A 13,169-nucleotide genomic window follows, 5' to 3' on the forward strand; every position below is an offset into this window, starting at 1 on the left:
CAAACACTATGCCCAAGGTCTAAGGCAGTGGCTGGGTTGTAATTTCCCACCGGTTTTTGGACCAGAGTATGCTATTTTGTTTTACAATCATTGTTTTATCATTTTCAAGGTCGCTAGAGGTAGAGTATTCGTTCACCAGATCATTTAGACTGTCAAAATTGATTTTGACACTGTTGTTTACATTTAAGATGATGCCTTTGACTTTCATACATACTGCATTGTTAGAAGATGTGAACTTGCCTACTTACTCATCCTTTTATAGCTCGCTGGCCTAATCGCCTAGATAATCACCAAGTTGGAGATCTTCACCCCTAATTTGCTCACCAAAATAACAGAGTTGGTATTGCGAAACAGGCACCGTTCCTGAAGTTTTTCCATCACATTGTAAAGCTCTAAATGAACGTGAGCGGTTGTGAAATAGGCTATGAAGATATTGTTATATGTTGTGGAGTACTCCAACAAGGCACTGCGGATTTGTCATCGATAGACTCGCAGCTGGACACCTCGTAACACAGCACAAAAATATATTTAAACAGTTCATCATGATCTGTGATGATGGTTGTGTTTGACAAGTTTGTAGGCTGTGCGAATATCCCCAAAAGGAATTGAAGCACAGCTTGGCTAGCTGCTGTCTGGCAGGAACTACTTTGATTAATTCGGGTCTCAAACATATACCCTTGTGAGCATAGTAATCATCTATGTATTTTTGCTTTGAGGCCTCGTTAATACACCATTCTGGAAACCCAGATGCCTCCTGCTTGTCTCTGAGAAATAAGTTGATATACTCAGAAAAGAGTTGGGTTGTAGTCCTCCCAAAGTGCCCAATTTGTGTATTTGTTCGAGTCGGTATCCTTTCTCTAGGGCTGCCTGTGCCTCAGTGCTACACCAGGTCCCAGTGAGCACCATCAACTCTGTACAGTAGTACAGGGAAGTAAAGCCTCTGGGGTGGGTAGACTTGACATTTAAATAACTCAAAGTATTTGTCTATGGCTTTAAAGTCCCTATATAGGATTCTGTGGTGCCCTAAGGGGTATAACGTCATCTTGTTCACAACTGGATACAGACTTGTGAAATCATAGCAATATATTTTCTCAAGCTCTCCCACGACCCAGTACAACTGTATAGCATTTTTACGACACACAAATAAGGAGTAGCTGGGCTCCAAAGGTTTAGGTAACTCATTGCTCTTATGAGCATAGTTCTGCATCTGTTGTTAACATATCTAGCCACTCGTCCTCCCAGGAGGATCTCAGAACAAAACCAGAGTTTTCAACATATTGCGCCTTTAAAAGAGTATACCCGTGCAGGTGTTCAAAATTGGTACCCAACAACTTATTAAACTCATGGGGTTTCTAGCAGTGGGGACAACTGTGGTGAAAGCAACTATTGTATTCAAAGGCCGATGGCACTCTGTTAATCACAGCATACCCATCTAGGAAGTAAGGGTCCACACGGTATTCACCACCCTGCAAAGCGTGTTGGATGAAGATTTTTTCTTGTCAGAGACGTACATGGGCCATTGAATAGAAGGGCTAGAATAATGCTTCTGTTTACCATTATTGCTTTCAGGCGGCACTAGAGCAATGCTTTCAGGTTGTAAAAACATATGCTTGTAGATAGACATACACATGGAAGCCAGCGTGACATCTTGAAAAGGGTCAATGTTCTCTAAGGATTTTGTCATCTTGGTATTGAGTTTCAGAACCTTCTCTTGTTTTGTCATCTCTACAACATCTCTGAAGAGATTGCAAGCTTTTCTCAAGCTTATCACATCTGCCTGACAATAAGCTTTCAACTCGGTTTGAAAATAAAACTTTTTTGGTGGGTTTTCATCATACCACTGTAGAAAACTCTATTTCTCCTCCAGCATCATATACTCAACACTGTAGCTGTACCCTCATAATTATGATTCCCCCAGGTGTTAGAAGAGTTGGAGAAATAGCCTTTACAACCTGGAAAACCAAAAGCTTTAGCAAGTTGCTCAATTTCATGTGCAGAAAATTCAAAGTATTTATGAACCTTATATATAATGGTACAGTCGTTAACAGCATCAGTTTGGAGCTCTTGCCGATGAGTTCTACAGGCATCTTTTCACTAATCATATTTTGCCCAATAAGAAACGTGTCATACGCTTTTGAGTTATGGGCCATCAGGATATACCTTTTGAATTTTGTCTGCATGAATGTACTAATGAATTTGTTCACACATGAAGGGCCTTCAAACTCCCAGTTTTCATTGGAAGTTAGATGGTGTATGAAAATATAGTTAGGCTGGTGCACTGCGGTCTGTTGGGTACACCCTATATCGAACAATATGTAGTCTTCTACTTTGGTCTGGGACCAGCCTTTAGTCATGTACCAGATGTGTTCTGTTCCCGAATGAAACGATGCCTTACACCAGGAGCATTTCACACCTTTGCATTCGTGATCATTAGCTGTATAGTGCCCACACCCTGCGCAGTCTGTTTTAGGGATGCACTGAATAACACCGGCGTGTATGCTCAAGCAGTGAGAATAGATTACTTCTAGGACATCTTACCTTATAAAGGGCAACTTTGACAAATTTTACAATGCATTTCACACTCAATCAATCAATCGAGTGATTTGTAAAGCATGACAACTCACCTGTAAGAGCCTCAAGGCACTGTGGGGGTCGTGGGGGGGGGGGGACTGCTGATCTGTCACAGGCACTGTGGTTCAGTCGAAGAGCCAAGTCTTGAGGTCCTTCCTGAATTGGGGAAGTGACAGCGATTGCCTTAGGTGGAGAGGCAGGATGTGCCAGGTCTTTGCGGCGAGGTAAGAGAAGTATCTTCCTAGGCTGTGGTCTTGCAGATTTGTGGAATGGCAGCCAGGGCCGATTGGGCGGAGCGGAGGTCTCTGGTGGGTGCGTGGAATGTGAGGCGGTGGTTGTGGTATGCAGGTCATGCGTCATGTAGGGCTTTGTAAGCGTGTGTCAGGAGCTTGAAGGTGATTCTTTTGTTGACTGGGAGCCAGTGGAGGTCTCTCAGGTGGCTGGTGATGTGGCTGCAGCGGGGGATATTGAGGATGAGTCTGGCAGAGGCGTTCTGGATGCTTTACAGTTTCTTGAGGGGTTTCTGGGTAATGCCAGCGCAGATTGCATTGCCAAAGTTGAGTCTGCTGCTTATAATTTCGTGGGTGACTGTCTTTCTGGACTCGTTGGGGATCCACTTGAAAATCTTTTGGAGCTGGCATAGCGTGTGGAAGCAGGATGATGAGACGGCGTTGATCTAGCAATTCATGGTGAGCGAGGAGTCCAAGATGGTGCCGAGATTTGTGCGTGGTCTGTGGATGTGGGGAGGATCCAAGACACTGAGGAGCTGTCTGTGTGTTGTAGATATGATTGCAATGGGTGCACACATACCAGGCTCATAGAAACCCCTTCAGGTTCCAGATAACATAAAAGTGATTTTCATGATTGAGAATGTAATCTGTTTTACTTTTCACAGGCTCTCTGGATGTGAAGTACTTCTACGATCCACTGTAGTAAAGAACTTTTACTGTGACAGCAACATAGTTCTCAAAAAGACCCGGTTCTCCAAAGCCTATCAGTCTGTCGGGAGGTATTTCAAGTGCAGCATGGGCTTCAACCACCCTAGACAGGGCGACTGCGTCAATAGTGCTGCGATCCATTAGTAACACAGAGATGCTAGCCTCCAGACATGTGTTGGTCAAACGTGTTCAAGTTGAGCAACCACTGCTGTGTTTTTTCAATGATTTTACTGTAAAAAAAACTTTTTAAAGGTCTGGAAACGCCCTCCTCATGACCCCGAACAATGAGGGGGACTATTCTGAAGCTCCCAAATGCTGCTATTTCTGCTTTACTCTGTAAAAGTTTAGAGAGGTTTTCTGAAAATTCCACAGTATCAAACACATCAACGGGCGTTCTTCTGGTGAACAAGAAGCTGTCAATACCATGCCTTTGGAAGCGGAGCTGAAAGAAATAATTCGCCCCATGTCGTGTTACAACTACCCTACAAGCATTTGTATGGCCTGGTGAATAGCTGAAAGCCCAGGATCAGATGAGTTTATGTGCATTAAAAGTAAAAAAAACGGAATCCTTCGTAATACTCTGTAGCGTTAAATCTCTCTGCATTGTGCAAGTACCTTCGGACTCTCTCTAAATACACTATCTTTGAATCCTCAGATTGGGGGTATGTGTTGGATGTTGAGCTCTCCAGAAAATCATTTTGTGTATGTGGGGGGGGGGGAAAGGGGCTGACTATGATTCTGAGGCAGTGTATTTTTAAGCCTCCTTGTAGCACAAATTCAGGCTTTCTTTAATTTACTGATTAAAAGCCCATGCTGCTTGGCTCTATTAGACCCCTTTTTGTTTTTTACCGTCCCACCTGTTTTCACGCAGACCCCAGCGCTGGTTTGAATGGTCTATGAGTATTTGCTGAAGATGCCCTTCCTGATTGCCCGGCTACAGCCTTTACTTTGATCGGTGTGGCTGGGTCTCTCCGCTTTTGCCCCGTGACTGCTTGAAGCGCCTGAAGCGCCTCCTAAATTTGTGTTTGGGGGTCTAATCTGTGCCATTTTAGGATGCGCGGTCATGTATTTGGAACTTTTCGGCCCGGTCTGCAGGGCTTTAACTTCTTTTTGGCAATGAAGACTCGTGAGAACCGTCACGCTTTAGTAAGGATCTCTTGTCCCTCCTTTTTATATTTGGAACTTTGGACTGAGTTATTAATAAAGCTGGAACCCCTGCTCTTTAGGAAGCGCGCAGACCTTGTCAAGATGAAATAATCTCTACGTCTGCAACGGCTGATTTGCATGATTGTAACACCTCTCTTCTACACCTTTGTACCCTCTTGATTATATCCCTCTGTATATCCCTCAAGGGTCGGGTTACAGTTTCTGTCTTCCACAGTTTTAAGGCCTTAGAGTTCAGATTGGATTTTAGTTTCTGATAACCTGGTGCATGTCTTTCACATATGACCCTAGTACAGATTTTTCGGCTAAAAATCAATGCAGCCTATTGAGTCCATTCTCCTAGGTTGTCAGTGAAGCAGCCATATACTATAGAGGGGCACCGCGTAATTACGCGATGACCAACTCGAAAACGTCTGCAACGAATCCTATCATGTTTGGTATCAAACATGATTGAATCATACCTCCCACACCATAAACGGTATGGGAGGTATGATTCCAAGCATTGGAAGAGCCCTCCGTTAGGCTCTCAGTGTTCCCGGTGCCACTCTTCTAGTCCCGGACAGCACAAAACGGTTGCTGCTGACCAGAGACACATTTCTGCCCTCCTGATGCTGAGCCAAGCTCGAGCAGAGGAAGGTGGAACAATAGGCATCCTGTCACAAGGAGGTTTGACAACTTCCCAGACAGGATTTAGTATACTGGGACCAGGTGGGTGCGCTTGCAGCACCTGAAAGTCTGCATTAGGGGCACACTTGGTGTCCCTGTGCATAGTCCAGTTCAAACCAGTTCTGGGAGAAGTTGGCTCCTGCTCTGGCATGAAACTGGACAAAGGACATGGGAGTAACCTCCCCCCTGTCCAGACCCTTCCCTGGGAGGGTCCCCTGAATCTTCCCAACCCTTTCCCTAGGGTACTTAAGGGCTTACCTGGGTGTAGGTCCCTAGATTCGCCGTGGGATAAGATTCAGAACTGACACCACTGCACTTCTACCGTCTGGGCACTCTGGACTTCGTTTGGGGCTGACTTCATCTCCCTTCCAGTCTGCTGCATTGTCTGTGCCTGTGCACCATAGAGGATCCATGCAAGACCAGTGGAGCATTAAAGACACTTCAAGGAATCTTCCTTGAAGTGAAGCAGTCACTTCCCTGCATACGCAGGTACCTCAACACTGCTGACTGGTCTGCTGATCCCGAGCTCCTGCAGACTCCGAAGGGTGCAACAACACAGGTGGTGGTTTCCTACGTCTCTCAAGGCCCAAGGTGTCCTCTCACCGAGTTTGAGGCCAGTATCCCTCGTGGGGGCTGCAATAACCGAACCCCTGTTCACCGTGTTCTTTTGCAAGTGCAAAGGCTTGTTGGCAACTTTGCAACAAGTAAGTTGGGGTCCAAGTAGCCACAACCTCCAGCAACTTCTTTCATCAAGATATTCAGCCACATCACCTTGTGGGCACCGTGGCCTGCTCCTTTGGTGAGCTGCTCGAGGTCCTCTCGCGACTCCAGTGCCTTCAGCCTGTGGGTCCATTTGAAGGTCCCCTTTGTTTCCTTTGGGCTCCCCTGATTGCTTGGGGCCTGCCCTGCCTCCCCTGCTTGTGGTGAGTCCCCTGGACTTTACTGGTCCTAACTTTGCACCTTCTTTAATTCCTGCGTGAGCTGCATTTGCCAGGGCTTGTTGGTGCCCCCGCCGGACATCGACCCCTCAGCACTCGACAACCATCGTGGGACTGCTTGTAACCAGGTCCTGGTTATCCTCAGCATCGCCTGGTCCTCGCAGCTGCAGAGTCAAGGTCATTGTCATCTTCCCTGAAGCACCTGACATCGGAGGGCATTCGTCTTCCAAGTCTCCTGGTCACCCCAGAGTGACATAGACAATGTCCCCTCTGCTTTCAGGTACTCCTCTTCAAGAATCCATGTTTGGATTCCCACAGACACTTTCTCCTCTTCCAGCAGCGGCACTTTCCTGAAGTCCTCCATTGGGTTCGACGCCAGTTTCCGACACCACTTCATACGTATGCACCCGGCTTCCGTGGTGTAGGTAATCTAGGTACTGGGTATCCACGGTAGGGTGGCTCTCCAACCTTCTGTCTTCCAATGGGTTTCTTCAGGGTCCGTTGGGAAGGGTCTCTAATCTTTAAAAATCCAACTACGACTTGCACATACACTTGTACGGAGCACGCGGTCGTGTTCCCACACTGCACACGCTCTCCGTGGGGTCCCTATCTACTTACCTAGGGTGGTTCTGTGGGTCCCCAGCAATTCTACGTCCTCTTGACATCGTCCTGACTTGAGTTGTGGTTCTTATGCCACTTTTTTGCATATATGGTTTGGTCATCCCGGGGCCACTGTGTATTTTGTGCTATTTACTGTGTTTCTTTGCTAAAGTATTATGTGCATTGTGTTTATCTCCATGTTGGAGATACTTGAATATTCTAGCGAGTATTATATAATAAATACATATTTTTATAAATACTTGGTGTGGTTCTTTTCACTTAATTTATACTATAAGATTGCATTCTGGTAAAACAAGCTGCTTTACACTACTTCTGGACTAAGCCTGAAGGCTGCTCTCCACAGTGACCACTTAGAGAGCTTTCTAAGGTTGTCTAAGACCTCTTAAATCACCATAAGGGTTGTCTGGACTGTCACAAAGTGCCCACTTACATTAGTGGGCCTCTCACAGTGATGATGTCAGGCAGTTCCTGATCCAGTGGCCTTTTTTACAGGCACTGACTTAGGAAAGATTGCAGAGATGTCCCGGGGTTGCTAGGAGCAGAGTTTGGGTATTTTATGTTTTCCCTCCTAACAATAGTAATTCTTATCTTGCATAGCCAAGTACAGTGGCTGGCAACATTCCTGTCATGATTCGGGCGAAGCGCCTACCCAGCCTACAATTCCCAGCTTCCCCGGGAATGGCGGGGGCGGTGCCTCGATTAGAAAAGGGACGAGACGCACGCAGGACGCTGTGCGTAATTCCAAGATGGCGGGTTCGTCGTTTGTTTTGTTCACGAGTTCCGGAGACTTGGGGAATTCATAGACCGGAAACCCGATATTCCTGAGTCCGATTCCGGGGTCTATGATAGCGAGGACGAGCGCCGACTGGGTGCCCTTCTAAGGTGCTGTAGCCAAACAGGGGGACTTGTGCAGAGGCTGATGAACAGAATCCTTGCTCCGGGTTCGGAGCAAGACTCACAGGTATTTCTCGGCCCCAGTCCCAAAAAAGGACCGGAGGGGCCTGCTGATCCCGCACCCAGACACAAACATTGGTGGTGTCAAGTCAAGGGAGCGCGGGTGCTTCACCAGATACCCAAGGGGTATTCCGCTCTCCGTTTCAACCTCCAAGGGGGGAGCTATCCACCGACCTTACCCACGAGAGGTGAGACTCGAAGAACTATTTGCTCAGGAGGACCGTAAGGCCTGGCACATGGAGGCAAGGTAGCATCAGCACCTTCCAGCTTCTAGACAATTGAGCACTAGAGCGTTCATTACTAAATTAAGGTGCTGAATGTTAGTCCTGAGAGATCTTCCAGGTGTCAAAATCGGAACTTAGAGTTCTCCGCCAAGGGTTCCGAGAAGGGGTCATAGATTGGCGTGTGTTTGCGATACAAGGGGCATTCAAAGATATCGCATAAGTGTCAGAAGCCAGTGGTCAATTGGTACTGTGTAGGGGTATTGGATGAGGTTGAGTGTTTGTATGTGTATGATGTAATAATGCTAACGACACAACGGCCTTACAAATATCCGCAGAACTCTCTCTCATAGAATGTGGTTGCACTAGCGAGAATTCATGAGAGTAGCAATTGTGTTATAACCTGGCATATTGTTTGTATGTTTATTTTCTTTACAGGTTCTACTCCCCGCTGTTCCCATCCTTCCCTTCCCTCGCTTGATTGCTCCAACCTTCCGTGCCTTTAGTGCAGGAGTTGGGGACGTCGAGAGGTGGACCCCCTATAGCTTCGCCTGAATCCTGAGGAGAGTCAAGTCTGGGACGGATCGTCACAGAATCACGCACCCACGTATTGAGACTCCTCCCGGTTCAGGGGGCGCTGTAGGGACGCAGAATGGAAGAGGTCATGCAGGCCCTGGCCGCGGTACAGCAGGAGTTAGCAGCCTCTAGGGCTGAAACAGCGGCATTACGAGATAGGGTGGAACGCTTGTCGAGAAATCCTTTTGACGCGGGTGCCGGGGCGCTTCCAATCCAGGTCACAGTGCCTCCACCTATTCCACTAGCTAACCCGGAAAGATATACCGGGGACCCCCAGAAAATACAGGTTTTCATCACCCAAATATTGATGCATTTTTCCTGTAGGCCTTCCTCCTTCCCGAATAACCATTCTAGAGTGGCTTTTGCCATCTCCTATTTAGCTGGAGATGCCGCAAATTGGGCTGTGCCATTAGTAAGAAACAACGACCCGGTGTTATCCGATTGGGATGAGTTTAGGGCCGCGTTGGAAGGGGTATTCGACAGACGAAGCACCACCTTTAGTGCAGACAGAGAGCTTCTAGAGCTCAAACAGGGGAAAACCAATTTGGTGACGTATTTGACCTCATTTAATCGACTGGTAGCAGAGGCAGCCTGGCCAGAACAGAAGAGGATGTCCCTGTTTTACCAGGGCCTCTGCGATGAATTAAAGGATGTCATCGCCCGCATAGACCCACAACCTCGCACCTGCACCGCTCTGGTGAGTCTAGCCTTACGGTTGGATGGGCGCATCACAGATCGAGGGGGTGACAGGTTTAGAGGGGAGAGGATCCGGAAAGAAACAAACGGTGGAGATACACCCCCAGAGTCCATGGAAGTAGGAGCTGTGAGGGCTCCGTTGTCTAGGGCGGAACGGGAAAGCCGGAGAATACAGGGGTTGTGTATGTATTGCGGGAAGAAGGGACACTATGTCCGTGAGTGTCCCTCTTGACCAAAAAGGATAGGGGGGTATAACAAGACTAGAAAAACACTAGCCACAGTGGCTAACAACGACTCAGACCTGGGGTTGTTGGGTAGTTCAGTAGAGGAGAAGTAGCCAACGTGGAGAATCCCCTCTTTGGCTACTGCTCAACTGCAAGACACCGAACATATAGAGTTGGTAATGTGGCTAGGAAAGGGAACCCACTCTTATCAGATTAGAGCCATGTTGGACTCGGGAGCCACAGGTAATTTCATCCATAGAGGATTGGTGGACAGGTTAGCCCTAAGGAAGGTGTCGAGGGACATACCCGAAGAAGTGTTGGCGGTCGATGGCAAACCACTGACTTCAGGGCTTCTCATCGACCAAACAGAGACTTTAAGGTTAGAAACCAGAACAGGAGACATGAGACACAGAGAAACACTGGCTTTGAATATCATAGAGGCCCCCCAGTATGAGGTGATCTTGGGAATGCCTTGGTTTAGCCTCCATAACCCCACCATAGATTGGAGAGAAAGGACCGTTCAGTTTTTGTCTGTGGCATGTCAGGAGCACCTGGTTCTCATGGGGGATCCCCGGGTGGAGGCATTGGCATGCTCGTTCACAGTCGCGACGGCGGCCGAAAAAGAGGTCAGTTTACCCCAACAATACTCCTCTTTTTCTGATGTATTCAGTAAAACAAAGGCAGAGTTGCTTCCTCCTCACAGGTCATACGACTGCCAGATCGATTTGGTGGAGGGAGCGAACCTCCCTATGTGTAGGGTTTATGCGCTCTCAGAGCCAGAGACCAAACACCTCCGGGAATATCTGGACCATTTCCTAGAACTTGGATTTATCCGTCCTTCTAGATCTCCAGCGGCGTCCCCTTTGTTTTTTATAGCAAAAGCCAATAGAGAGCTAAGAGCATGTTGCGACTATAGGATGCTGAACACTGAAGACGAAACCACGCCAATCATGGAACACCTCAACTTCCAACTCCATATCAAACACAATTCCACCATTAAAGGCCCTCTAGCAGACACACCTCCAGGATCTCGAACTGGCCTTAGCGAATTCATCACCCCACTTGGAATCGAATCCCAACACCACGTCTTCCTGGGAGACCTACATTTTGACCTGGACGACCGCAAAGAAACCAACTCCAAGGCCTCCTGGAACAAATGGATAACATCGGCCTCATGGAGCTGGTCTCAGACCCCACGCACAGAGCAGGACACACAATAGACCCCAGCTTCACGTCCAGCAACAGAGTTAGATACAGCCACACCATGATACTCACCTGGTTTGATTACTCCATCATCCATTTCACCATCTTTGGACCGCCTCACAGCAGCCCCAACCACCACAGTGACCCCTTCCAAATCTGGGCCAAAGTCACTCAGCACCAATGGACCGACACCCTCAGCATCAACCAGCCTGACATCTCCACCAACCTTAATCGAGCAGTAGAGAACTTCAATGACTGGATCACCTTCACTGTCGACCGAGTCGCCCCCACCAAAACAGATAAAATGCACAGACCCACCAAACAAATCAGCTGGTACACCCCAGAACTCAGCGTGCTGAAAAGAAAAAGCAAACACCTAGAAAGAAATGGCGCACCAGCAGAAGTGACACCCATCGAGCCACCTTCAAGTCAGTCCTCAACACCTACCACTGATGGAGCGGGTAAAATGTTTTCTTTTTATATACCCAATCCATTTATATATGTTTATATTAAAATGATTAATAATTAATTATAATAATTAATAGTTTGATGTGAAGGTACTAAATCAACCTTATTAACAGAAAGAATACACGTGGGAATGCATTTGCATGGCTAAAATAATAAGTGAACTAAGTTTGTATGCATATTAAAACGATAAATGTTGCTTGAGTAATGTTATTGTAATTTGCGCTTCAATAAACCAGCATTAATGGCTTTGGATGTTGCATATGGCTAGATAGATGCATACACATAAGGGTATTAGCAAGGGTTTAACACTGCTTTACCCATTTCTATGTATTAATTACGATTTTGTGTTTCTTTGCTTAAAGTTGACTATTCTGGCCTACCAAAAGATGGCCGCCGACTGAAACCTAACTAAAGTACATTACTTCATCATTTGAACAATGGAGAAAGGCGCCTGCACTGACTTTGTCCGTGTCCCTTGTGTGACCTGTCAGACCATGCCCATGAAGACTACCCTGGGCGAGGTGCCAATCTCCCTGAACGTGAAGCAAATGTTGCTATTGGGAAAAATGAACTGTCGAACCCAACCTGTTACCAACGAACTGATACATTTAGGACTATGAATTAGCCTTTCCCATACATTCGCTGTGAGACTTCTTCCACATGGGAAAATTTGAAAATGTTTCTTAATGTATTGAGATGTATTTGAATTCAGCCAATCATTGGCCTGGGAAATGAGAAAATGCAACTGTTATATGTAAATTTTAGTATAAATATTAGTAGACTAGAGAGGGAATTTTAGCTCTTCATCGCCACTTTATGCTGAAGCTACTGACGGAGAATTTGATGATCAGAGATCCTTATGCTGACGGAGAGGACGGAGACTTATAACTCTGATGAATTTACTGAGGACCAGTTCTGAATTAGAAAACGACAATTAGCCAGAATAGGTAAATATGACAAAAGATGATATTGCATTATTAGGATTTAACCTGCATTTAAATTAGATAAAGAAATCATTATTTGAATTACTGTGTCAGGTGATTATTTCAATTGAAATGTTTATTGGTCTGGTTTGAGAGTTAAAGTGTCATTAAACTAAATAACAACTAAATGATTCAATCGACCTCTTGATGGAGGAATTGTTAGGGTGATTCAGTAGAAGTGGTATCCTCTATCAAAGCGAACAGCTGTGGTTTGGATTGATGTCCCTTTGTAGGCACGGATAGTTTGAGAGAATGAATGTTGGTGTTATGGGCCCCACCAGCGTGTGATGTGTGTATGTGCGTGTGACTGAGAAATCATTCTGTCCGTGGAAGCAGGGGGAAATTTAGAAATCTGAACTGCACCACCACCACCAACTCAAGAGACACAAAAAGAGGAGCCCTGGCAAATCGCATCGAGGCTAGCGCCAACCAGACCAAGAAACTCTTCACCATCATCAGAGAGTTCACCTGCCCATCAGCCACTGAGACCTCAATCCCCAGGAATTCTGCCACGCTCTAGCAGACCACTTCCACAACAAGATAGACACCATATACAGAAACCTCGATCCCCAACCCACCGACTTCCTCAGCCTCCCAACCTCCATGAAGATCGTCAGCAACCACCCGCTCACCATATGGGAACAGCTCAGCACACTGAAATCTACTGCCCTAATGAACTCTATCCATTTGGGAGCACCCTCTAACCAATGCCCCCACTGACTCTTCAACCTCGGAAGTGATGATATCAGCCTCCAGTTCACCACCATCCTCAATGCCTCCAACTCCACAGCCACCTTTTCTGATGCCTGCAAACACTCAGAGGTCAGACCCCTCCTCAAGAAACCCTCTGTAGACCACAGAGATCCCAGAACTACCACCCCATCTCGCAGCACCAGTTTATTGCCAAAATCCAGAGAAAGCCATCAACCTCCGACTCACTGAACAA

Source organism: Triturus cristatus, chromosome 4_1, assembly GCF_964204655.1.
Source record: "Triturus cristatus chromosome 4_1, aTriCri1.1, whole genome shotgun sequence".
Taxonomy (NCBI): domain Eukaryota; kingdom Metazoa; phylum Chordata; class Amphibia; order Caudata; family Salamandridae; genus Triturus; species Triturus cristatus.